General features: G+C 44.7%; 1 protein-coding gene and 1 long non-coding RNA gene across 5 annotated transcripts in view; one reads left to right on the top strand and one right to left on the bottom strand.

Annotated features, from left to right (window-relative positions):
* Window positions 1-26,050, bottom strand: part of LOC115205951 (rho GTPase-activating protein 35) — a 107,569-nt gene that overhangs the window by 47,755 nt on the left and 33,764 nt on the right. The window lies entirely within an intron of this gene.
* On the top strand, window positions 17,196-17,803 carry LOC115205954 (uncharacterized). The gene is made up of 2 exons (XR_003880714.1): window positions 17,196-17,400; window positions 17,550-17,803. It is a non-coding gene; the product is annotated as an uncharacterized LOC115205954 (long non-coding RNA).

The raw sequence follows: 26,050 nt of genomic DNA, 5'->3' as shown, positions 1-26,050 counted from the left end.
GTTTCTTTCCATGCCCCACACAATGTCCTCAGAGCAAAAAAGTTCACCACTACACAACAGATCCTATTGGCAGAACACAGGCCTACAAATCATAAATGGAGCTCCTATGGGTAGAAATGAATGAGAGAGATAACATTCATGCCGTTTTCGATAGGCAGGCCCTATCTAAGCAGTCAGGCTCGCAGGGAACAAGAAAACCACTAGACAAAGCCCCAAAGCACTAGACAGCTGTGTACAGTAAAAATAACCCACACCCAGTTTACGGTAATTCATCCATGTATTTAGTAAACACATTAAAACCACTGTTAATGATGAATGAATGGGGCTTTTGAGGCAGGGTTTGGAGAATACGTAATACCCACTGAATTGAGTTAGTTCTCTCTTCATACTGACTCTCTCTGACTATCTGCAGAGAAAGAGAAGAGTTCAAAGTCCATCACAGAGAGAGAGAGAGACAGAGACGAATCCAGACACTGTAGATAATATATACACACACACACCACGACCACAGGTAGGACGGTTGTAGGTTTAATAGTAGAACGGGGACAATAATATAAGGGATTCAAAAGTTACTGTGCAAAGCAAGTTCTATCTACCCAGACTCTGTTTACTGTAAACACTACAGCAGCGCACGCCTACTACAGTAGGTGCATCACCAAGTGGCAGCACAAAAGAGATCAATATCAAAAGGAATGTCTTGTGTTTTGATATTTGCAGAGTAAAACATGCATCAAAAAAGGGGGCTGGCTGAGAGATCCAGTACACCCAGTCTGTGTAACGAAGGGAGCCTGTGCCTGGGCTGCAGGTCGATAGCGGGCTGGTTGGTGATAAGACCTGGGCACCCATGGTTAATTCATTGCTCTACATCCTGCTGCAGGGCTCTGGGCTGGCCAGCAGTGATTAGCCAGAGATCAATGAGCCCTTCACAGAGAAAAGAGAGCAGGACAACACATATATATTTTTTAATTTTAGTCATTTTGAAGACACTCTTATCCAGAGCGACTTACAGTAGTAGCGCATTCATCTTAAAGCTGGAATCCTTAATGATGAAACAGCCACATCCGTTTACATCCTTGCACGTGAGATTGCAGTGCATATTGTGCTCTATGTTTTTTGGAAAATGCGGCACAACAATCCTCAGCTCGGCAACAAAAACAATAACAACGGTGGTGGTGGGGGGGCCTGCGGCGCCGTTTCCCCCTACTGTGGATTACATATTTAAGATAGCTTGGTGAGACAACCACATATCACAGTCGTAGTAAATACATTTCTCCACAATAAAGAAGAAGTTAACAGCAAAGACAGTGCTCATTGGAAAAGACAAGTGAATTTAATTGTTTTTATATATTTTTGGAAGACGGGCAAGGACTCTGCTGTCCTAGCATCAGGGGAAGCTTGTTCACCCATTGGGGTACCAGGACAAAGAGCTGACTCCCGTAGGGCTTGGACGGCCAAGAGACTAGAGGTGGCAGAACAGAGTGCTCGGTTTGGGGTGTAGGGTTTGCGCATAGCCTGAAGGTAGAAAGGGGCAGTTCCGCTTGCTGCTCAGTAGGTCAAGCAGCCAGTGGATTGTACTTCCTGAAATGCAGGGCTGGGCATTGCCTCAGTCTCCTTGGTCCCCTTAGTCCCCTTAAAGGCTGCATTGGCTGTGCAGTATTTACGGTGACACGGCCTCTGCAGAAGTCATGGAATTCATACTTCCTGTGCGTCGCGGAGCAGCACAAAGCTGTTGTGAAGACAGTTGTCAAGGAAGTGAGTTTGGGTTTATACAGGACCTCCGCCCTCACCTACCGTCAACCAATCAGGTCAATGTGGCGCAATACGGAGTCCTCCGCATCGTTTCAAAATTTGGGAGGCGCACAGCGATGCGGTACGGAGCTTAATTTGGCTTCTGGTATGCCTCTGGAGGCTATGCAATTGCATCATACCCTCCATACGGAGCCTCCGACCACCTTTTCGGCTCAAGCATCATTTGGCATTTAGCCATGCCCACACCAGGGCCGTGCTCAGTTGATAGAATGTTCGACAAAACTGACAGGGCATAGAAATTGAGAGCATAGACAAATGCATTCCATGTGGAATAAAGAGCCATAACCATTCTAGATTTGATCCGACCTCCAGTAGAATGCTATTATCATCAGCAGGGATAACTGGACCTTTACCGCAACACTGACCAGCTCCAGTCCAGACTACAAAGAGTATCATCTCAATTAGTTACATATTAAACCGCTTTGACCTGAGCCTAACGATAGGCTAAAGGACAACAATTCTCACCTGCCTTCATCATCCCTGCCTGGTTCAGATCAGAGGCATCAGAACCCATTAGATAGACAGCCATCATTCCATTAGATGTTCAGTATCCATCAGTCCCTCATGTTATGTTACCACTGATAATAGTGTAATCCACACGGATGACAATTCCTGGGCAAAGTTTGGTAACAGAATGGCAAAATCTCCCTCAGTTTTTGTGTCCACGTTTTCCAAAAATGAAATATCTGCTTCGAATTAAAGATGTCTGAAGAAAGAATGGGGTGTCAGCTATGACATGACACCTTGACTTTGAAAAAATAGATTTTGGTTATTGAACTACAGTAAGTGAAGTGGATTTAAACCCGGTAACAGAATTAGGTTAATGGAAATTTATCATGGGTCCCTAATCTGTAAAATCACAGAAATGCATAATTATGGATATGAATGTCATTCTCTTCAGGTGATGTATCCTACACAAAAGGTATAAATATGCTATATCCTCTTTTTGATATTTGGGTATTATTCTACACACTGGCTATTATTTCAAATGAGCCCTGCCCCAAAACAAGAACAAATTTGGTTGGTCCGAACCTGACTAAATCTGAACCAATCATAGATTTCTATATTTCACAAGTTTGGACATCAAAGTACAGCTCAGAGTACAGTACAGGGCTTTACATGAACCTTTTAAGCCACTTGTCCTTCGGAAAAGTAGGACAGATTTTTTACTTGTCCCGAAAGCTCACGTGACTTGTCCCCTCCCCCAAAAAACAGGTCTGTAACACCATGGACCAAAAAGGTGACAGAATTGTGTTGTATGATGCAAGGAACCACTTTTATTATTTTACCTTCATTACTATCACTGGTATTGAAATGGAAGGCTGCTGCTCTATGATCCCATGTTTTATATGTCCTGAGCAAGGCACTTAACCCCCCCTCAAAGTAAAATACTGCACTGATAGGCTACTGTAGAAAACGCATGTGGTTCGTCAACCCTCCATCTAGAAACCTACTGGGTGGGCAGGGCTTTTTATAAAACTCTGCTCAAACACACCAGAGTCAGCTTATCAAGATCCTGTTGAGCGGCTGATTTCTTTTTTTTTTACAACGGCTTGTGTTCGAGCAGGGCTGGAACAAAAGACTGCACACCAACTAGCTCTCCTGGAATCTCTTGGAGGAGGGTTGGCCACCCTGCTACATTACAATTACAACCAAATACTTTTTATGTCTTTATAAAATAATTCCCTCATTCAATGAACCAGGAATCAAATGGCTAAGGTGAGTGAGGTAGCTAACTAAGATGTTTGTCTATTTGTAAGGTTAAATATTCAGTGTTCAGGGGGATCTTGACAGCATAGGTTACTTTGTCAATTAGGCTATTGTAATACTAATTAATTAACGTTGCTATAATTACATGGCCAGTATTGAATAAAGGACAATCCTAGCCAATTTTGAGCACTTGACTACCGGAGTATACAGCATTGTTTTCATCAACTGCGCGTTGGCCATTTGCGGTTATACACTTGTGCCAGTGGAATAAAACATGCTAAAAGGCTAAATAGTTAGCTAGCGAGATAGCCAACTCAAATCATAGTGTAGTCTGGCTAGTTATCTACAGTAGTTAGTCTGTTGTATATCACTTTACCTGTTGTGCATCTCACCTCACCATGACTTTTTCCAGGATTTTCATTGCTGACCAAAAATTAGCTATAACTGGGCAAATAACTAATCTAGCAATAATTAATCAACCAATGTTTAAAACGTGGCTGTGCTCGCTTGGATCTCAAAAACGCACCTCGCGACTGCATGATTGAAAGACCACTCATGCCTGTCAATGCAGGCCTACAATAATTATACTCCGATGCACTCTGCAGAGATTGGGTAGACAGTGAGCAAAACATCGCATCCGGAGGACACTGATACAAATATGATACAATTATGATCGGAGTAGCCCAATTGTTTGATAGTGATTTATTTTACTTATCCAATCGGACAATTTAAAATCTATAATCTGCTTGTCCAACTTTTTTTCCCCCACTTGCCCCGGGCAAGCATTAATGTTGAGCTCTGCAGCACAGCAGAGTTCAGCGCAGCATAGTTCAGTAAAGTAGAGTATAGTTCAGTACAACTCTAATGTGCACTACTGTGCACTGTACTCTACAGTAAAGTACTGTACAGTACTTATTTTACTGTACTCTATTGTACTAACTTGTGAACTGTGGTTCTGCAACTACTATAATTTCCCATTGTAGCCAATTCAATTGCAGAAATTCCGTTACCGACTAGGTAACGAAATTAAGTTTAAATCACGTAATAATTCATAAACAAAATGTATATCTGTAAAAACACGAACTAATTGATAGGTCTACCTTTACTTGTCACTTCTGTGACATTTCATAATCCTCCCTCATGAGGGAGAGAAATGTGAAAATATCTTAAAGATGTGTGGGTTTTGGGTAAGAGAACTTCCAAAAACTACAGAAGGCAGAAACATTTCTAAATACAACTGTCGATATTAGTTGGCAGGGGTCTTCAACATTGTGTTTTGATGCATTTCTGATACCTTTTAATACTTAAGCCGAAATCGCACGGAAAAGACGCCATCAACGGAGTCAAAATTTGCGCATGAGAGTAGAGCATCAATTCAGATAGTTAAGTTAGCATACACTACGCAGCCTGTCACTCGAATCTATAATAAACAGTTGTATTTGTTATGTTCGCTATGTTGCCCTTGTGAATTATTGTTGCGTGTTCCTTTTGTCTCACCTTATATGTCCTACAGGAGCCACCGTACCCGCCTGTTACATTGGCTCAAGAATGTGAGGAGAGTTGTAGCTAAAACACCCTATTAGTTTATAAAGAATTTAGCTAGTCTCATTCCTTCTACATACACAGTATTCTCTCTTGAACGGAGTTCTTTGCGTTTCCCAGCTATAGCCAGTCTAGGCTATATGCCTGTGCTCGAAATCAACCAAGGTAGGCATAAAGTTATTGTTTTCAAATATGTATTATTGGCACTGGCAGCTAAACGTATCAACGCCAAATAAACAACTACACATGTCACGATTCCAGACGTAACAATGAACAAACATTCTATTTTCTGTCAAATTATCCGCTCACTTTACCAGCATTGCTTCGCGAAGACGTGACGACAAACAGACTCGCTTTCGAACTGAAGCGCATTACGTCAACCAGCGTGTGAACGCTCGTTCACGTGCATTAAAAAAAAAGGTTTGTGCTTTATTCTGCTAGATATTTTCTAAGACCCCTTTTCCATCTGTTTGACCATAAATCAAAGCCTTTACTTATTCATACATTTTGGGATGGGAAAATATATATATTTCTTAAAGATGGACTCTTAGCTTTCATTTGACATGCTCCTATAAAACTTCACATTGGTGCTCATTGATCCTTTTACGTGGGAATGACCAGTAGCAACATGCTGGAGTGCCATGGAAAAGGCTACATTAACAAATAACCACGACATCTGCAGTGACCACACAGATTAGCAATGACCCACATGCGCTAACCATGTAAACACACACACCATTTTATTTGTCACATACACGTGTTTAGCAGATGTTAATGTGGGTGTAGCGAAATTGCTCCAACAGTGTAGTAATATCTAACAAGTAATATCTAACAACGCACACAATCTAAAGTAAAGGAATTAAGAATATATAACTATTTGGATGAGCAGCAGAATCAGATACAGCATATACATCTGAGATGAGTAATGCAAAATATGTAAACATTATTAAAGTGACTAGAGTTTCAAGTCTATGTATATTAGGGCAGCAGCCTTTAATGTGCTAGTGATGGCTATTTAACAGTCTGATGGCCTTGAGATTGATGTTTTTCAGTCTCTCGGTCCCAGCTTTGATGCACCTGTACTGACCTCGCCTTCTGGATGATAGCGGGGTGATCAGGCAGTGGCTCAGGTGGTTGTTGTCCTTGATGATATTTTTTGGCCTTCCTGTGTCATGGAGGGCAGGTAGTTTGCCCCCGGTGAAGCGTGGGGCAGACCGCACCACCTTCTGGAGAGCCCTGCAGTTGTGCCGTACCAGGCGGTGATACAGCCTGACAGGAAGCTCTCAATTGTGCATCTGTAAAAGTTTGAGGGTTTAAGGGACCAAGCCGAATTCCTTCAGCCTCCTGAGGTTGAAGAGGCGATGTTGCGTCATCTTCGCCACACTATCTGTGTGGGTGGACCATTTCAGTTTGTCAGTGATGTGCACGCCGAGGAACTTGAAGTTTTCCACCTTCTCCACTGTGGTCCTGTCGATGTGGATAGGGTGGTGCTCCCTCTGCTGTTTCCTGAAGTCCACCATCGGCGCCTTTGTTTTGTTGGCATTGGGTGAGAGGTTATTTTCCTGACACCACACTCCCAGGGCCCTCACCTCCTCCCTGTGGGCTGTCTCGTCATTGTTGGTAAATCAGGCCTACTACTGTTGTCGTCTGCAAACGTGATTATTGAGTTGGAGGCCTGCGTGGCCATGCAGTCATTGGTGAACAGGAGTACAGGAGGGGGCTGAGTATGCATCCTTGTGGGGCCCCAGTGTTGAGGATCAGCGAAGTGGAGGTGTTGTTTCCTACCCTCAGCACCTGGGGGCGGCTCGTCAGGAAGTCCAGGACCCAGTTGCACAGGGCGGGGTTCTGACCCATGGCCTCAAGCTTATTGATAAGCTTGGAGGGTACTATGGTTTTGAATGCTGAGCTATAGTCAATGAACAGCATTCTTACATAGGTATTCCTCTTGTCCAGATGGGTTAGGGCAGTGCGATGGCATCGTCTGTGTATTTATTGGGGCGGTACGCAAATTGAAGTGGGTCTAGGGTGTCAGGTAAGGTAGAGGTGCTATGATCCTTGACTAGTCTCTCAAAGCACTTCATGATGACAGAAGTGAGTGCCACGGGGCGATAGTCATTTAGTTCAGTTGTCTTTGCTTTCTTGGGTAGAGGAACAATGGTGGACATCTTGAAGCATGTGGGAACAACAGACTCATTTGGGTCAGGTGTACTGACTAAGTTAGCCTGGCCTGTTGGTTCATGCCGAATTGAGTGAGTCACTGGTGTAAATGAAGGGACCTCTCCTATAGTTTCCCCTCAGGTCTGAAGCCCAGCCATACAGTTCAGCAGGCACCCGGATATGTGCTGCTAACATCTGCTTGACTTGTCCCAGCTGCACGTTTCCAAGCTCTTCCTTGATAGCCAAAATGTTTGCACACACACACACACACACACACACACACGTTTATTACTGCAACAATACTTGAGAGCAGGGTATTTCAGCAATATTTTCAGAAACAACCTACGCAAGAACGCCAAACAAAACAGTTGTAATGCAATTTTTCCTGTTTTCCGGGCTGCTCTTGTAACAGGCCAAGGAAAGGTGAAGTAAACAACTGAAACCAGCAGCATTCCATCTAAACTGTTGTGAGACCGTTAATAATAGAGACCAAGGAAAATAGTCCCTGACAGATTAGCATGTTAAATGACAAAATAACTCTACCATAAACAATTCATAAAACGGTTCCTGGGTAAACAGCAACTATGAAATAAATCAAAATATTGCCATGAGTCTTTAGCCTTAACCTTACCCTGCAAGAGTACATACGACAAGATAGAATACCAAACTATCTGTAAAAGGGAAATAATGTACAGCGCTAGCTATATACTATCCAGATTCCATTTGTCCAGCCACAGACAGTGTTCCAGTGCAGCCTGAGGCCCTCTCTGTGTGTCTAGTGCGCATGTCCTGCCACATACTCACCGCTAGCTCCTGGCTGAAGGGGATAGGTTAGGGTCTACATTCCATCTACCTCATCTACCTCCGACCCAGAAATACATGGAGGGGGGAGCGGGTCGGCCGGGGGGGGGGCGCTAGGTCAGAGACCTGGGTCATACGAGCTGTTCTCCTTCCCTCTGGGATGAGGTTGGGGCTAGGCCTGGAGAGGCGCATCATTTCTTCCATAAGCAGAAGCACAGGAACGATAGGGACCGGTGCCGCGGTGGCCACCAGGGCGTGAAGTTTACTAACACGCGTGTCAGAGGGCAGCTGGGGAAGAGGCGGCCTTAACTAGCCAGAGGGCCAAGCCCACAGGATCCAAGCATTCCAATGGTTCATTACAGGGCGTTAGCCAGAGACTGTCAACAAGGCCTGACTTTGAGCCAGTGTCTATTGGGTCTTCTCAGGCCTGTCAAATAACCCATAGCCCTGAGAACCAACCGCCATGAGAACTAAGACAATGTTAGCCGAAGCCTATGTATGCAAGGCATACATCTTTATGAGCTGTGCCTGATTTGTTAAGAGGGAAAAAAAATACTTCACTGTGCACATTGAGTTATTCCGATATTTCACACTAGAAAACTCTCTCGGAATGGTTTCTGAGAAAGAGCTGCCGCCGTTTTCATATATCAGGGGACCGGGGGTTGTCATTGACAATACCATATTTCATAAAATAATCATAACCTCTGTGATGGTGATGATGATAGAGAGCTGTAGCAGAGGTAAACCCCCCTTACTGAGAATGATGCCTTCTCTGGGCCCATCTCTCTCTCTCCCACAGCCTGCTCTAATGCACTGCTAACAGCCAAACTGCTCCACATCCATCCATCTTCTACCCACGTTTCCTTCTCTCGCTCTCCCTCTCGTCCTCAATCTCTATCTTTAACTTGAACTCAGTCATCCCCTCCATACATCTCTCTCATCCTTCTCGCCCTCATCATATCCCCTCCTCCCTCTCTCTCTTTCACAGGAGACCTGCCCTCCATTAGTGAGGGCATAGGGGAAGAGAACTCTCACACGGACACCACTTCCTGCCTAGGCGAGGTTCTCTCACAGAAAACAGATGGAGGGAAGAAGGGAGGGGTGTGGAAAGAAGGGAGAGATGAAAATTCAGTGTGTGTGTGTGTCTGTGATGACCGCTCTGCATAACCAGAGCAGAGAATGTACTCCCTCCCTGTGTGCCCTCTTAATCTGCATTGACACAATGGTCACGGATTCTCTCCACACACACAAACGTATGCACTGTAATACATTAATACAGTGACGCAAGCACAAATAAATTAAAACAGATCATTAACCTCTTTCACTAATGCAATGAATCCCTCTTCCATTTACCAACAGGAAACACACACACACACCCCTATTCTATCACTAATGCAGTGTACACACGCAAACAAACAAACCACAGACTACTTTTCCAAATATAGCACACACAAATTGTTCCTAGTAAACAAACATGTAACACTAAAACTCTGCACAAGTCATGTATTCACTAATTCCAGAGGTCACCATTGTCATGATATTATCTTAACAGGCACAGTCACTCACACACACACACACACTTGACGCCCGATGTCATTGCAGTACACACACACACACGCACACCTCACAGGGGCAGTAAACCAGGAAGGATGGTCAGATAGCAGTGGGATTACACAAACTCTGGATTACCAGGGCCCTTTGCATCTTGACATTTCCTTTATCACAGCATGTATTAGTACGATGCTCTGCTCACGTAGCATCAAGCCAGAGATCTGCTGCCCAAATCCCCTTAGGATGCTCTGTCAAACCACTGGATAACACACATACTCCAAAAAAGCTCTAACGCTTTAACACTCCTTAAAACCTCTTGCGCATACCCTGGGATAGGGGGCGCCACAGCGCATTTTGAAAAAAAATCGTTCCCATTTTCAACGGCCTACTAATCAAACTCAGAAGCTAGGACATGCATATACTTATTTTATATGGATAGAAAACACCCTAAATTTTCTAAAACTGTTTGAATGGTGTCTGTGAGTATTACAGAACTCGTATGGCAGTCAAAACCCCGAGACCGATTGAACCAGGAAGTGGGAATCTGAATTGTGGACTCGACTTCACAGCCTTACCTATAATTCACAACGTGAAAAAATGATAATTGAGCACTTTCCAGTGCTTCCACTAGATGTCCCCAGTCTTTACAAAGTGTTTTGAGGCTTCTGCGGTCGAAACTCAGTGAAAGAGACGATGTGGCAATTGGTCACTGTAGTAGGGCCATCAGCATTGTGACGTCGGCGGCCGTGTCTGCCCCCACCTTTGGAAACCTTTTGAAACACAATGAAATCGTCACACTCGAATCTGATTGGCTCTCTTGTTGAAACAGGCCCTGACGATTATTTTATACAACGTTTGACATGTTTGAACGAACCTAACTGACAGTAAACAGTCATTTATCGTCAGCCAGGTGCCGCGCACGGATCAACATTTGATTACAGCCTTAGGACGCGCTAACAACAGGAAGCTAATGGAACATAAAGCATGGACTTTTTCGACCGAAAATACATTTGTCATAGACCTGGGATATCGGGAAGTGCTTTCTGATGAAGACAACTAAAGGTGAGGGATTATTGGCGATATTATACAATATCAGATGTGATTTGCAATTGTTCAAAGATGGCGCCGAGCTAGGCTTTCGAGCTCATTTTCTGGGTATCGCATCCCCTTTGATCTCAAAGTGTGATTACCCTGTAAAGTTAATTTAAAATCTGTTATGACGGGTGTTTTCAAGAGATATTCATCTATAAATCTTAGATTGACAATATAAAAAAAAAAAATCGTTTTCGAATAGTAATTTATAAAATTGTAGCACTGTTTCCCGGGACGCATTTTATGGGAAAATAGTTAGTCAACGTCAGGTGCCGATGTAAAATGCTGTTTTTATATAGAAATATGACCTTTATTGAACAAAAGATTGCATGCTGTGTGTAACATGATGTCCTAGGTGTGTCATCTGATGAAGTTTGTAAAAGGTTAGTGCTGCATTTAGCTGCTTTTTGGTTATATGTGATGGGTGTGCTTGCTCGGAAAATTCATATGATGCGACTTTTACCATGTACTCCTCTAACATAATCTAATATTGTGCTTTTCCTGTAAAACCTTTTTGAAATCGGACAACGAGGGTCGATTCAAGAGAGGTGTATCTATAAAACGATATGAGACAGCCCTATATTTGAAAAAAAAAAAATATTGAATTTCGTTATGCTAATGTCGCTAGGAGTTTTCGCTGGAAAATGATCCCGCTAACGGGATGATATGCGCAAGATTAATAAAACAGGCCTGTAGTACATCAAATCCTGGCAGGGTTCTCTGTGGAGCGCTCCGCAGTGGCTTTTCTCCCAGCTAGCAGCTTGTTTACTAGCAGAGTACTGTGTGACCTTTGCCAGGCCAAAGTCCAGCAGCTATTTCATTGGGTTTTACCCTGCCATGCCATGTCACACAAGACACCACACTGAGGTAATTTCCTTTTCTTCCCTGCCTGGGGCATGAGAGATAGAGTTGGTGTTAGGGCAGGCCACTGTGTTCTTATGTAGCCAGAGATGGAAGGAGAGGGGGAAAGCAGAAAGGGGGGGGGGGAAGAGAACATGGAGGAGAATATTGCTTTGTTTAAGAGCAGGAGATAAAAAGGAAAGAGCCCTAGAGAGAAAAAGATAGTTTGGTTAAATATGTAGAGAAAAGTAGAGAGGAGGATGAGGGGGAGAGAATGACTGTTGCACAGCAGGAGGGAGAGTGGGAGGAATAGAGGAAAAGGAAGGTGTCGTAGATTGAAAAGGTGGAGAAACCATTATTTGGTTAACACAGAGAGAAGCAGAGAGTAGGGATGGGCGATATGGCTTCAAACTCATATCGCCATTTTTGCAAACGATTCACGAGAGATATCGATTTTTGTTATGTTCTCTCTAAATAAGCTTTGTTGTATAATTAAAGGTCAAATCCACTGCATTTAAAACAGTCAGCAATAACCTATTGAATTCAGAGCTCGTGTAGTTATACCTAGGCTGAATATATGCTTTCCACAACCTTGAGACCCACTAATAATTTATTTTATCAAAATACTTCTACCTGCTTTTTTTCCAATAATCACTGATCTGGCTTTCAAGTATGTCTTTAAAAATGACATTTTTGTTACAAATGTAACCCGAAACATGCATAATGCACATTCACTAATAATGTAGCAGGCATTATAGAAAATTAACACAATCTCTCAAGCACAAGCCCACGTGCTAGCTAGTGGCCAGCTAATATTTACATTTCAGTTTTAACCAACTTGGATCTAGGTATAATTTCACAAGCTCTGAATTCAACTAACAAGGCAAAACCGTTGACTAGTAATGAACATACCCTTCTGTCCGTCTCCAACTGTTTGAACAGCATGCTAGCCTGTCCACTTTGTTCACATGTTGAAATCAAGTGGCCTACCTTATTTCTCTGAATGAGAACGAGTTGCCAATAACATAATTATTTTATGCTTATTGCACATTTCTTAAACAGACTAAACAGCTAGTATAACAATCTTTATTTGACCAAAATGCTGCTAGCGAAACGTGGTACTGTAATGTACGCGCGACAGACTGAGCATTCATTTTCCAGAGGCAATGTTGATTGCTACATCTGTTTCAGTAGTATCTGCTCTGCTTGAAATTTGAGGAGTTGAAACAACCTTTCTAACCATACCCTGTTTAACTTCCTCTATTACAGAAAAATTATGTCTCCATGTGTTTCGGTGTCCGTATGACCGATTCTGTTGGAACAAACCTCAAATGCAAATAGCGAGTTGTAACTGGGGCAAATGGGAAGGTGCACAGCACAGAAAGGAGCGAATGAGACGAGACCAAAAAGACAACAAGTGGATATAAAATCGAAAAATAAAACAACAAAAAATGGATTCTTCAATACAGGCATCTGGAATATCGAGCAAAAGCAAATTCAAATTAATTCGATATAAAAATCGCCCAGCCTTAGCAGAGAGGGAGGGGGTTAAGAGCCTACTAGAGAAAGAGGGGGAAATGAGGGAGAGGCTGAGCAGATCAAGATGGTGTCACCGAGTTTAACCCTTCCAAAGCATCATGAGGCCTCTTTGACAACACAAGTCAAATGAACGCGTCAGGAACATGCACGGTGACAGCTATTAATCCCACCCACACGACACGTTCTTCAGTGACGAGTCCTTCCCTCTCCGGCCACACACCACGTCTGAGTCGAGCAGTGCCAGGGCGAAAGCGTTGGCTTAGCCACGATGCGACTCCCTACACCAACAGCCCGACAACCTTCAGCTGACATTATCCCACTGCATACCGTGCCCGCTGAAAGAAATGCTACCCACCATCCTCTGGGTCAGTGTGCATTTAAAACACAGCGTTCCTTGTCACTCAAAATTGCCCGTGCCGACATGGTAAGAGAGGTTTGAGCTACAACAACATCAACAGCTGCAAGACATCAGCAGGTCAGAGAGACATGACTGTCTGTTCTCCGGGACAAAGAGTTATTTGTATGCCATCGCTGCGTGTCTTCCTGCCTAACCCTACAAACCCAGTCCCTGTCAGACAGCAGGGAGGCTGAGCTGGTATTAGCACATCTGATCTCACTCTGGAGTCAAGGGGTTGTCAGCAAAACGCGGTGTGAAGAGACACCTTATACAGCCACCGTCCCAGCCAAACTCAATACAGAGTGCAAACAAACCATGCACTACACAGACAGACGACTAATAATAAACACAGGCATGCATCTTTCACTCACCTAGCCACATAAAATAAACGTGTAGAAAAGACACAGAGAGAGAGAGAGAGAGACACACAGAGAGAGAGAGAGAGACACACAGAGAGAGAGAGAGAGACAGACAGAGAGAGAGACACAGACAGAGAGAGAGACACAGACAGAGAGAGAGACACAGACAGAGAAAGAGGGAGACAGAGAGAGACAGACAGACAGAGCGAGAGACACAGACAGAGTGAGAGATACAGACAGAGTGAGAGATACACAGACAGAGTGAGAGATACACAGACAGAGAGAGAGAGAGAGAGACACAGATAGAGTGAGAGATACAGACAGAGTGAGAGATACACAGACAGAGAGAGAGACAGAGAGAGAGAGACACAGATAGAGAACTGTAAATATCCCAGCATCTCCCTCCTCCTTTGGGGTAGCTATATCTCCCCATCCAGATGCCAGTCACCCGCATGATTGTCAGAGCTTTGCAGGCTAATTGCTTGTGTAATTGGTCTGACAACACAGGTGTTGTACCTTTATACCCCCCCCCCCCCCGCCCCTCCCCCAATCACTGAGGCTCTGCTTACATCAGAACCACTGTTAAAAACGCTGACATCAGACCTGCTGATCCACATCTAAATGCTAACCCAAACTATTAGCAGCAGAGATGTCGAACTGAACCAGAGTCGGGGCTAATGGGAGCTGTCAGGGGCATTTCCCAGCTGGTTCTAAGAAAGAAAGCTGCTGAAATATTATGATTAGCTTCCTGCCAGAGTGACTTGTATCGCTAGACAGTTTTCACAGAGTGTCCATTCATATTCCCCACAGTACACGCACAGCTGCTATCTAGGTTAGGAGTCTTACTCAGTAGTAATCTGCCTGGACCTGCAACCTTTCGTGGGAACCAAACAGGTGTTGTGAAGTCCTGGGGGAGGCTTTAAAGAGTAACACCAATGAGAAAGCTCTGTACCCAATACCCATAGCTAGGGGACAGATGGCCTTTACACGCGTAAACGCAGATTCACACATACACTCATGGCACACCATATGCTCCAGCAAAGATACCCGAGATTCACACTTGCTCACACATTAACTATCATGCCCTCTACTTAAAATGAGAGCGTTTTAGATAGTGTTTTATCAAGAGAAACATTCATACACTACTGAATCCTGAGACCAGGGGTGAAAGTAAGGCGGTACGGCATCCCAGCAAAAGAGATAGTATGCCGTACCGGTAAAACATGAGCCTATCACAATAATTAAAATTAAAATGTCAAGAAAACTGGAGGCTATTACAACATTATTTATCATTACCGTATGTCAGAGGCATGAAAAATGTGAGACTGGACTTGAAAACGTGTGGTCTAGCCTATGCTCCAAAATGCGATGCGGTTCGACGAGAACACTGATATTTTGAAAAGGCATAGATGAGTGGCTGACAAAGAGATGTGCGTGGACAGCAGTGGAGGCATTTATTCTGGCCTTATGACAATCTGCAAATATCATTACACTTTTTGGTGTTTTGTGTAACAGATGTCTCTTTGCATTCACCACTGTTTGGAGGCTTGAAATATGTTGGAAGTGGATGAATGTGCGCTGCTAGCCTGGTAAAGGAGCCATTTGAACTGACTTTGACAATCAGATGAAAACATCAAAATTGGTTGAGTTTATGCCACAATAAAAGGTAATCAATTTTAAAAGTAAAATTGCAAAATCTTTGACTAGGCCAACAGAGATGCTATTGAATTCATAGGGATTCTAAATATAACTGTTTAGGCCCCACGGCTGGCCCACCCATTATACCGCCGTCTAGGGCGCCATTTTCCGAGCTAAACAGACTAAGACACATCTCCAACGACACATAGCACCTCACATTATTTAGCCCGAGAACAATCATAACTTCTGTCACCCAGTGGCATGAGGGCTATTTAGGTGAGCGCTGATGTCGCCCCATGATAAGCAGTGCCCACTTTGCCAAAGGCAGGGGAGCAAAATATTTAGATTGTCGATTCCCAGCACGCCTCTCCAGGGTGCTGTCGGAGAGACGCAGCGCTCCACCAACACTCCATCAAAAATCATTTTAAGATAAATGATGTAGTCTACAGTAGAAAAAGTAGTAGCCTGTGTTTTTTTCTGAAGACCACAGACCAAATGTACCACAGACATAATACCTATCGTTTGCTTTATATTTTTGAAATAAATAAAAGTATCCAGATAATATAAAGCATTCTATAACAATGCTTAACTCTGATGCCTTATGCTAGAAACAAGCTTTAAAATGACCACAAATGACGTGACTGGTCAACATGGAGATATATTGATTCTTCTCTATAATAATTCTGAAGCTGAGCTGCGGCCTTCAATACTAGACAAAACATTTACTTTGCTATTCTGTCCCTATTAATTGAGATTCTCTCTTTTCAGAAAGTGAAAATGTTTAAACCAAGACAGCTTTTAGGGAAGCACTTCTGGATGCGTAGCCAGCAGTTGAAGCTGAAAATGTATCTGGGTCGATCGAGCCTCTGTTTGGGAGGAAAGGTAACATTTGAAAAGTGCCATGCTTAGATTCATAAGGATGTATACAGCAACTGTTGGTTTGAAATTGGAGAAATATGAATGACTTCTGTCCATTCTTCCGCGAAACTTATTTTCATTATCCACCTATCTTTTGAAACATTTTCTCTTGATAGCAAGCTGTTTTTCATCAATCTACCATTCTAGTTTATTCCGGAGGCAATTGTTTTGTCTCGCCTAGGGCGGCAAAGTGGCTCTGTATGTTCTGCCACCCTAGGTTGCGTTTGCTTTTTGGTAGGCAGTCATTGTAAATAAGAATTTATTCTTAACTGACTTGCCTAGTTAAATAAAATGTAAATTAAAATAAAAAGGTGTACAGGACGGTGCCATACTGGGAAGAAATGTAATCTACCCTCGCCTTTGAGCATCATTGCACACAGAGGACAGGAATGCTAAATATCCTAAACAGCAACCAACGCAAGGTGAATGAACAGAATTTTAGACGTTGGGAATTACATATTACCTCATTCATGACATTTCAATGAAGGAGGCTATAAACAAGGTAGGGTTGGTAGCCCATCGTTTAGAAGTGTTCAGGGATTTATCAACTAACTGTACATATGGTAACTCTTAATGTGTCCCTTCTGGTGCATCATCTGTGTATAATTGTTCTTTACACAGTTGCGTATCCTAAAAGGCAGTAACTGAAAAGAGGAAATGTGTTATCTTTGTCAAACTCGCCAGACCCTCAATGATCTTGCCATGGTAGGTTTGGACACTGAGCCTTGCTTTTCAACTAGCCAGCGAGCTCTTCCAACAAATCGTGACACTTGTGAAATGGAACACCATCAAACACGGGGAGCTCCAAGATCTTCTTGCTAGACGAAACATGACTTATTCGGAATGTGTACGTTCTTGTTGCCATTTAATTTGTTAGCTGTAGTTTATTATTCAATTATTATTCATGTAATCACATCAATATTTATATTCATGTTGTTTGTTGTTTACTATTTCAGGTCAGAGACATGTATCGGTGTCAAAACCTTCCAATTGGAGATATGGTTAAGAACTACTTCAAAACAGCTTGAAGACTTTCTTTCACATGAGGTAAAACGTAGGTTGCATTTTTTTTTGTCAACTGTTTTAAAAAATGTAAAAACCGATTGCGGGGTGGAGTAGGCCTAGCCTAAACCTATGGTGCATTATAGATCATTTTCACCTAAAAAAACATACTTATTTTGCGTTTTCTCTTTCAGCATGTCAGCTCGTGGTAATGAGAGGCCGTGAGAGCTGAAAATGGGAGCATCCTGAGGGATTTTTACAAGAAAATCTAAAATTCAACAACAAAAGAAACACATGTGAGAGCAGCATAAAATATTTAATTTTGTTGAAGATATGAATTATGCCACTGTAAGTTGTATATGTTTGTTATTTCTCCGGGTTGCAAATAATTGACATGTAAGCTATAATATTTCAATAAAGAGACAAACGCACCTTATATTAGTTGAAATTGTGTGGTGTGATGCACCGTTCTGCCTCCCATCAAAAATAATATTGCACGTGCGTGCACACACAGGAGGTCCCGTACCAGGAAGAAGTTAAATCTACCTTCACCCCTGCCGGAGACCAATTAAAATATGGAACGAAAGATGGGGGGGGAGAGGAGAGAGAGAGGGGGGACAGGGAGAGATAAATGGGAGGGAAAGAGTACAGCAGAATAACTAAACATGTAGCATGTAACAACACTGCAGGGTGTTAGCAAACATATAGGGGGTTGTGTGTGTGTGTGTGTGTGTGTTTCCATTTCAAATGTTTTTTTTTGTATGTAAGAGCTACGGGCGTCAACATGGTTGCCTGGACAACTGCCACCCTGTGTTACCTTTTGCTGTCAATGGAACGGGAAGCAATAGATGCACCACTTCCACTCCAATCTCCACTCCATACAGGACTAATAGAGCCTGCTGATGGAGTAATAAAACTGGTCCACAACACCGAGCTTTTAAAAGCTTTCTGATACACAGCCAGGGCAGGCCCAATACATGATTTACCGGACACACAGAGGAGGACAGAGGGCAAGAGATGAGAGGAAAAGAGAGCAAGGGATGCATAAAGGAAAGCCGACAAAACACAGAGGAAGACAAAATGAGGAAGAGGAAGACAAAGTGAGGAGGAGAGAAAGGGAGCATGGGAGGACGAGGGTTAACACGGGCTTCAGGTAAACACTTAGCATTTGTGCTTGGCTAATGGCACACAGGGCTACTTAGGGCTCATGCACTTCAAAAGCCTCAACGTGGAGGAAAACCCCTGACCCAGGGACATGTGTAACTGTTCTCGCTCTCCTTTCTCGCACCCTCTCCTGATGAATAACACAGCAGAGGCAGTGGGGCGGGGACCTCACCGACAGAGAAGAGAGGGACCCACGCCCTGAATCACTCTGCGCTGCCAAAAGATACACACCATGCACAGAAAGCGAGGAATGAGGGGGAAAAAGAAAGAAAGTATTTACGGAGAGCGGCCAAAGAAGACGATGAGTCACTCTGCGGTGAGAAAAGCAAATGACACAATTGAAAACACCTGAACCTGCAATAGTGTCAATTAGACATAATTACTTTTTTACTTGTTGCCACAGTAACCAACTCTTGGTGCAAAGGCAGATGGCTGCAGATGCACCCCCCCCCCCCTCTAGCTCTCTCTTTTCCCCTCTCCCCAGTGTGATTCATGCAGGAGGAACTAAAAAGGCAAACTGATAAACAGCCTATTTACCTGCTTTAATAACCCCTCGCTAAAATGGCATCCTCTTTTCAGTTCTGTAAAACAAACTAGACCTGCAACAGCTACGCTTGAAACCCAGAATGAGGAGACCCCATGTGTGTTTCTCCTGCAGCCTAACTCGCTGTCCAGTATATGTGTTTGTGTGCGCATGCACGTTTATTTTGCGGTCTGACCTCCCTCCAGTGTGAGCAGATACGGGAGGAAGCTGACAGGCCCTGGGGCAGACAGCAGTCCAGAGGTTGGAGGGTTACGCTTGCTCATCCATTTTAAATGGGCCTCCAGACAGAGGGGAGCACGGCCATTAGAGCTCTGCCTCTGCCCTGCTTCCTGCCTTCTCCGCCCGCCTGCCTGCCTGCCTGCCTGCCTGCCTGCCGGTCCAGGGCTGAAATTTACTTAGATCTGTCCACTTCCCAGCCCCTACCCACAACACTCTCAGAGGAATGTTGCTCACTGGGGGTTAAGGGTCATCTCTGGTGTGGGGTTGGGTGAAGGTGTTAAGGGAGGTTCTCACTGTTATGGACTAGTAGGCAGCGGACATGTCAGGGACTAACACTAGCCTGGGTGCCAGACTGTTTCTGCTCTCTTGCCAACTCCTTATGAAATTGTCACGCCATGTTTGGCTTGCGAATTATAATGGAGTAGGCAAAAACACAAACCGATCTGGGACCAGGCTATATGAACACCTCATGTGTGAATTGTACAATTACCAGACCCAAATCAAAAGATCACCTCTATCCCCTCCCCTCATGACCATGGCAGTTGGAGGCCACCAGCTCCCGTGAAACAGTTCTACATTGCCTGTGCAAAAACCACACTCCTCTGCCAAGGGGTGCTATGGAGCAGAAGAGGAAGGGGGGGGCGTTAAACCAGTGAAGCGCAGACAGCACCACCACCACCCAGCCAAGAAGGCTCAGTCTGGCCTGTCCTCAAGGCTCAGTCTGGCCTGTCCTCAAGGCTCAGTCTGGCCTGTCCTCAAGGCTCAGTCTGGCCTGTCCTCAAGGCCAGTCTCAGAGGGCAGAAGGGGGAGGGGAGGGGAAACGGCGTTTAAAATATTATTTTACAGCTGCCTTGATCCGTGTGGTTTAGAACCCCAGCCGGTTGAATTTGTTTGCTTAGAGGCAGCATGCAAATACCAACCCCCCTCCTCAAACCCCAGTCTGTGCCTCATGACTGGCACCGCTGCTCCCCGCTACCTCACTTACCAGGGTTCTCGCCTCGAATTACCGACCAATTAAGCAGAGCCTACAAGCCCTATGACATCAAAAGTCTTCTGGAATGGAAAATAAATGTTGTCGTTGGATGGCCTAGGAGGTTTTTACTATCCTGTACTCGACTAACCAAACAAACACAGATATAACGGCATCCTCTGCAGCCAGTAATGGAAGACCACACAGATATTCCATCACTGATGTGACGTCACCTTAGTTAGAGCACACCTCTAACACAAACATCTGGGGTCTCCACCTATAAGCGCTCTAATCCGGGGGCTCAGATATAGGAGACGCCAAAGGGCTGTCAAAAACCACCTCACGCACACGCACACCCTCCAACTGCCTGCCATTGTCTTGTTCTCTCCATCAATGAGCCCTGGCTAAGGTCATTATTGTGATTGTCATGTGGTGGAAAATAAGGATTACGCTGCGGGTGTCTGCTCCGCGGCAGGGGACTTAAGGCTCTCCCTGTCTCCATGGGGATTCGAGAACAGAGGGAGCGGAGGGGGGGGTGTTGGGTTGAAGAGTCAACAACTTCTGGATTTTTCTCGGAGATAAGGAAAATACGTGCAAGCTCTCCGTAAGACTTGACAGGAACACTGACCAAACGACCTTGAGCGGGTTCATTCATAACGCCAGCTGTAGGAGGGGGAAGAAAACAAGCAAACGTGATAAAATCTACTCGAAGGAAAAAAGGTCGGGATAGAAACAAATAAACAAATTAAAACCTTTGCTCCCACTGCACTCTGGAGACGAAATGCTATGAATGAGAGAAGAGGGAAGGAGGAAAGAAGGTTTTCAAAAGGAACTGGGTGAAAGACAAAAAAAAAAGAGAGTGGTGAGAGGCCAATGGAAGTCTTCTCTAGAGACCAAAAACCAGTTACTACACCCATTCTAACAACGTCACTTGCCTAACATCAGTGAAATGTTCTCATATGCTATCTCAAATGTTCCTAGAATTTTCCAACTATGTTTTACTGGCTATGGTAAATGGTGTGGTAACCAGCAGTGTGGCTGGCCAACGTCCCAGGAGGGCCACTCCTCTAGTGTTGAGTTCTCCAAGGGAGCCACTTAGCCTGAGAAAAACAGCTAGGAACAATAAAAAGAAGTGAAAGAGCTAAGCTAAATAAAACCAAACATTTTGACTAAAGAAAGTATATATCTGGACCAACAGAACAACTGAGGCACGAAACTAAATGGAAAGAAAATATTGCCTTATGGCAATACATATCCAGCATGTAGGGAACCTATACATTTCCTCCTGTGCCCATGTTTATTTCAGCAGTAAATTACTCTCAATAGCTATCAGCCAGTCTGTGTGTGCCATGCACCTCATCAAGCCACATGTCTACACACAGTTAGAGTCCCATTTAGATCCTAGAATATTGGGGAGGAGCATGACTGTGAGAACGTTCTGGTGATAAAAAGGCCATTCTACTCCAAAATGAATGAAAATAAAATGATGCTGAGATCTAAAAATATAAATTCCCCCCTTCAGAAATGAGCCACATAACATATTGGTCCATATTATCAGGTGTGCTATTCAGCAATAAGCATTATCACCTGAAGTGGGCCATCTGATGCAGCATAGCAGCTATAAATAAATAGGCTGAGGGTTACCCATCACAAACATTAGGCTATCTTGAATGATGCCACTTTTTTTTTTTTTTTGCCACTGGCACTCAGCCAACCAAGGATCATGTACTGTGAATATAATGTGGGCCTACCTGTTACACCTGACCCTTGTTACATTAAACCCCCCCAAACACACACACTATGGTAAAACAGAGAAAATCTGGAAGTTTCCAGTGAGCTCCGATAATGGCATGCTAGAGGCCCCTGGAACAGGCCTGTGAACATTGCGTCCTACACCAGACTTAGACAGATTCCTACAGCCCACTGACAGCTAACAGACAGACAGGCTTCCATGGGCTCCAGAGTGGCACAGCGGTCTAAGACACTGCATCTCAGTGCAAGAGGCGTCACTGCAGTACCTGGTTCGAATCCAGTCTGTATCACATCCGGCCGTGATTGGGAGTCCCATAGGGCGGCGCACAATTGGCCCAGCGTCGTCCGGGTTTGGCCGGGGTAGGCCGTCATTGCAAATAAGAATTTGTTCTTAACTGACTTGCCGGGTTAAATAATTAAAAATATAGCCCACAGACAGGATAACAACATACAGGTTCCTACAGGACACAGTCAGACAGGTTCCTATAGTGCAATGACTGCTTACACACAGGCAGGACCAACCCAAAAGACACAGGTTACAGTCCGACAAAGGGAGACGCATACAGATAGGCCAGACTCTTAGCCACAGTTCCAAAGTGTTGAGAAACATTCCTTTCGTAGGCTGATCCAGAGTGATCTACATAGAAGAGGGAGACTACAGAAACAGGAGTTTCCTCCTCCTCTCTTGAAGTAGTCCTGATGGGACTCGAATACAAGCGTCTCAAACAGGTGTAAAAAAGGACAGCTAAAAACAGACGCCGCTCACATTTCACATCGTCCATTAAATCATGCCGCCTCCGTAGGGTAAATGTGTTCATACTACCTTTTCTCAATGTGTCCTTCACTCCAGGACGTGAGAGCGAGCGCGAGCGCGAGAGAGACAGGGGTCCAGCTCCCCCCCCCCATCTCTGCCTACATCACTCGTCCAAATGAACAGAGCATTGATCTGATCCAGCGGGTGTGGCCCACAGGTCATCACATGCTACCATAGGTGTGACTGCGACAAAAGAAAAAAATGGGGACGTCAGACACCCTCGGCGCGAGCACACATGCAAGGCGCCGTGTGAAGGCACAAACCCTCACACAGAAGCGTGCTAACATTCTCACACAGTTCATATTTGCCAAAAGAAACTCCCCCCAGAAACATATCACACTTTAAGACATGAATGCCCAAACAAGCGGACCGCACTTGCTCTGGACCCGACTACTGTGACAAACCCTCCCATCCATCACCTTGTCTGGCCCTGGAGACAGTACATTCCCTCAGAGTGACAGGAGTCAGCGTACTGGGAACAAACACACACAGCTTAGCATACAGCACACACACAAGCACAGAGCTTAGCATACAGCACACACAGAGCTTAGCATACAGCACACACACAAGCACAGAGCTTAGCATACAGCACACACAGAGCTTAGCGTACAGCACACACAGAGCTTAGCATACAGCACACACACAAGCACAGAGCTTAGCATACAGCACACACAGAGCTTAGCGTACAGCACACACAGAGCTTAGCATACAGCACACACAGAGCTTAGCATACAGCACACACACAAGCACAGAGCTTAGCATACAGCACACACAGAGCTTAGCGTACAGCACACACAGAGCTTAGCATACAGCACACACAGAACTTAGCATACAGCACACACACAAGCACAGAGCTTAGCATACAGCACACACAGAGCTTAGCGTACAGCACACACAGAGCTTAGCATACAGCACACACAGAGCTTAGCATACAGCACACAGAGCTTAGCATACAGCACACAGAGCTTAGCATACAGCACACACAGAGCTTAGCATACAGCACACACAGAACTTAGCATACAGCACACACACAAGCACAGAGCTTAGCATACAGCACACACAGAGCTTAGCGTACAGCACACACAGAGCTTAGCATACAGCACACACAGAGCTTAGCATACAGCACACAGAGCTTAGCATACAGCACACACAGAGCTTAGCATACAGCACACACAAGCACAGAGCTTAGCATACAGCACACACACAAGCACAGAGCTTAGCATACAGCACACACAGAGCTTAGCATACAGCACACACAGAGCTTAGCATACAGCACACACACAAGCACAGAGCTTAGCATACAGCACACACAGAGCTTAGCATACAGCACACACACAAGCACAGAGCTTAGCATACAGCACACACAGAGCTTAGCGTACAGCACACACAGAGCTTAGCATACAGCACACACAGAGCTTAGCATACAGCACACACAGAGCTTAGCATACAGCACATACAGAGCTTAGCATACAGCACACACAGAGCTTAGCGTACAGCACACACAGAGCTTAGCGTACAGCACACACAGAGCTTAGCGTACAGCACACACAAGCACAAGGCACAGCCTGTGTGTGCGTTTGCAACCACAGAGATAGAGCAGAGGGGCGTGTGTGTGGCGCATGTTTGCGTGGGAGGGGGCGGGGGGGTGGACATGTTCATTTGAATGCGAGCACATTAACTGAGACTCTGGTGGGGAAGATAAGGGGGCTTCTTTATTTCAGCCTTCTGTGTGTGTGTGTGCATGTTCTCTCCCCTATCTGACTGTACAAGGACGCGAGAGACAGTAAAAAATGAGATGGAGGACTAAAAAGAGGGGGGAAATTACAAAAAAAGGAGAGGGGGAAGGAACTAGGAGACAGGATGAAGGGAAAGGGAAGAGAGAAAGGGAATTAAAAGGGGGGGGGGAGTGAGATCAAAAGGGTAATCTCCCTACTTTCTCCAAAATACACCTTTGTAACACCAATGAGGTCCTGGGAGCACCCTGAGACACTCTGTACCACTGCTTTAACTTCTCAGTCTAGCCAATAGCACTCACTATACTTTACCCTACCAACCTGACCCTGGTGTCTCACTTCCCCTGATATGAACTGGACTTGTGAGCAGGGGCACAGACAAACAGAAGACTGTGATGGACAGTTAAAATATTGGTTGGGTTAGCCAGAGATTAGCGGTCAATAGTAGCGTGGATGGCTTTGTGAGTGTAAACAACGCTTTCCTTCGAAGTGTGTGTGTGTGTATTTTTGTCTGGGATTTTGTTAAACCGGAGTTGTCTGATGGGATTGGTGGAGGTACAGATGGTGTGTGCATAGTAAGGTCTTCCAAAAGCCCTCTGAAAGTTAACTTTCGGTCGCTCTAGGTCACCCAATAGTCTATATGCCTGTATGTATGTCCTATGCGTCCTGAGCAGACAGTGCGTGTGGTGTTTAACTGTGTGGATGATATTAACAGAGTAACATGCTAATGTGATGCTGGTATTTCTCACCACACAGAGGAAGTACTGCACAGACCTGGCCCCTCCCTCCAAAGGTTAAGGGCAGCAGGTAGCCTAGCGGTTAGACCGTTGGGCCAGTATCCGAAAGGTTTCTGGTTCGAATACCCGAGCCGACAAGGTGAAAAATCAAACGATGTCTCCGAGCAAGGCACTTAACCCTAATTTGTTTCAGGGGCGCCAAAATACTACGGGTGAACCTGCAAAAACGACATTTCACTGCACGTATCCGGTGTACGTAACAATAAATCATATTTTGTAGTCTTTTCTTTCTGTTTTTGCCACGAAACCTCCCCATGCATGTTTTAAAGTGCTGCACTGCAGGGATTCAGCGTGTGTGTGCATGTGTTCGCGTGTTCTGTAAAAAAGGAACACTAACGTAATAAGAGATGAAGGGTGTGCTCTCCTTTTCAAAGCAATTGCATATGTGCCTTTCGTCTGACACACGCACAAGCCCACCGAAGTCAATGAATAGAAGGGAAGGAGGCAGGCTACCAGGTGCTGTGTTTGTGGAAGATACGGCTTTTGTCCACCTAAGCATTTCTAAACACACAGAGCTATCTTCCCCCTCCACAGAAGTAGAGGTCATTGCTCTCCTTCTATCCTCTCGGTGGAGCGGCACGTTCAGCAGCAAAACAAAGCGGCCTCCAGCGTCACACACAGTAATGACTCTAATCAAGTAAGACCACAATACCCTGTGCTTCACTGAGTGGTTATGTGATACTGTGGAGCCGTGGGAATGGT

This window comes from Salmo trutta, chromosome 13, assembly GCF_901001165.1.
Source record: "Salmo trutta chromosome 13, fSalTru1.1, whole genome shotgun sequence".
NCBI classification, from domain to species: Eukaryota; Metazoa; Chordata; class Actinopteri; order Salmoniformes; family Salmonidae; genus Salmo; species Salmo trutta.
This window is presented reverse-complemented; position numbering and strand designations above follow the sequence as displayed.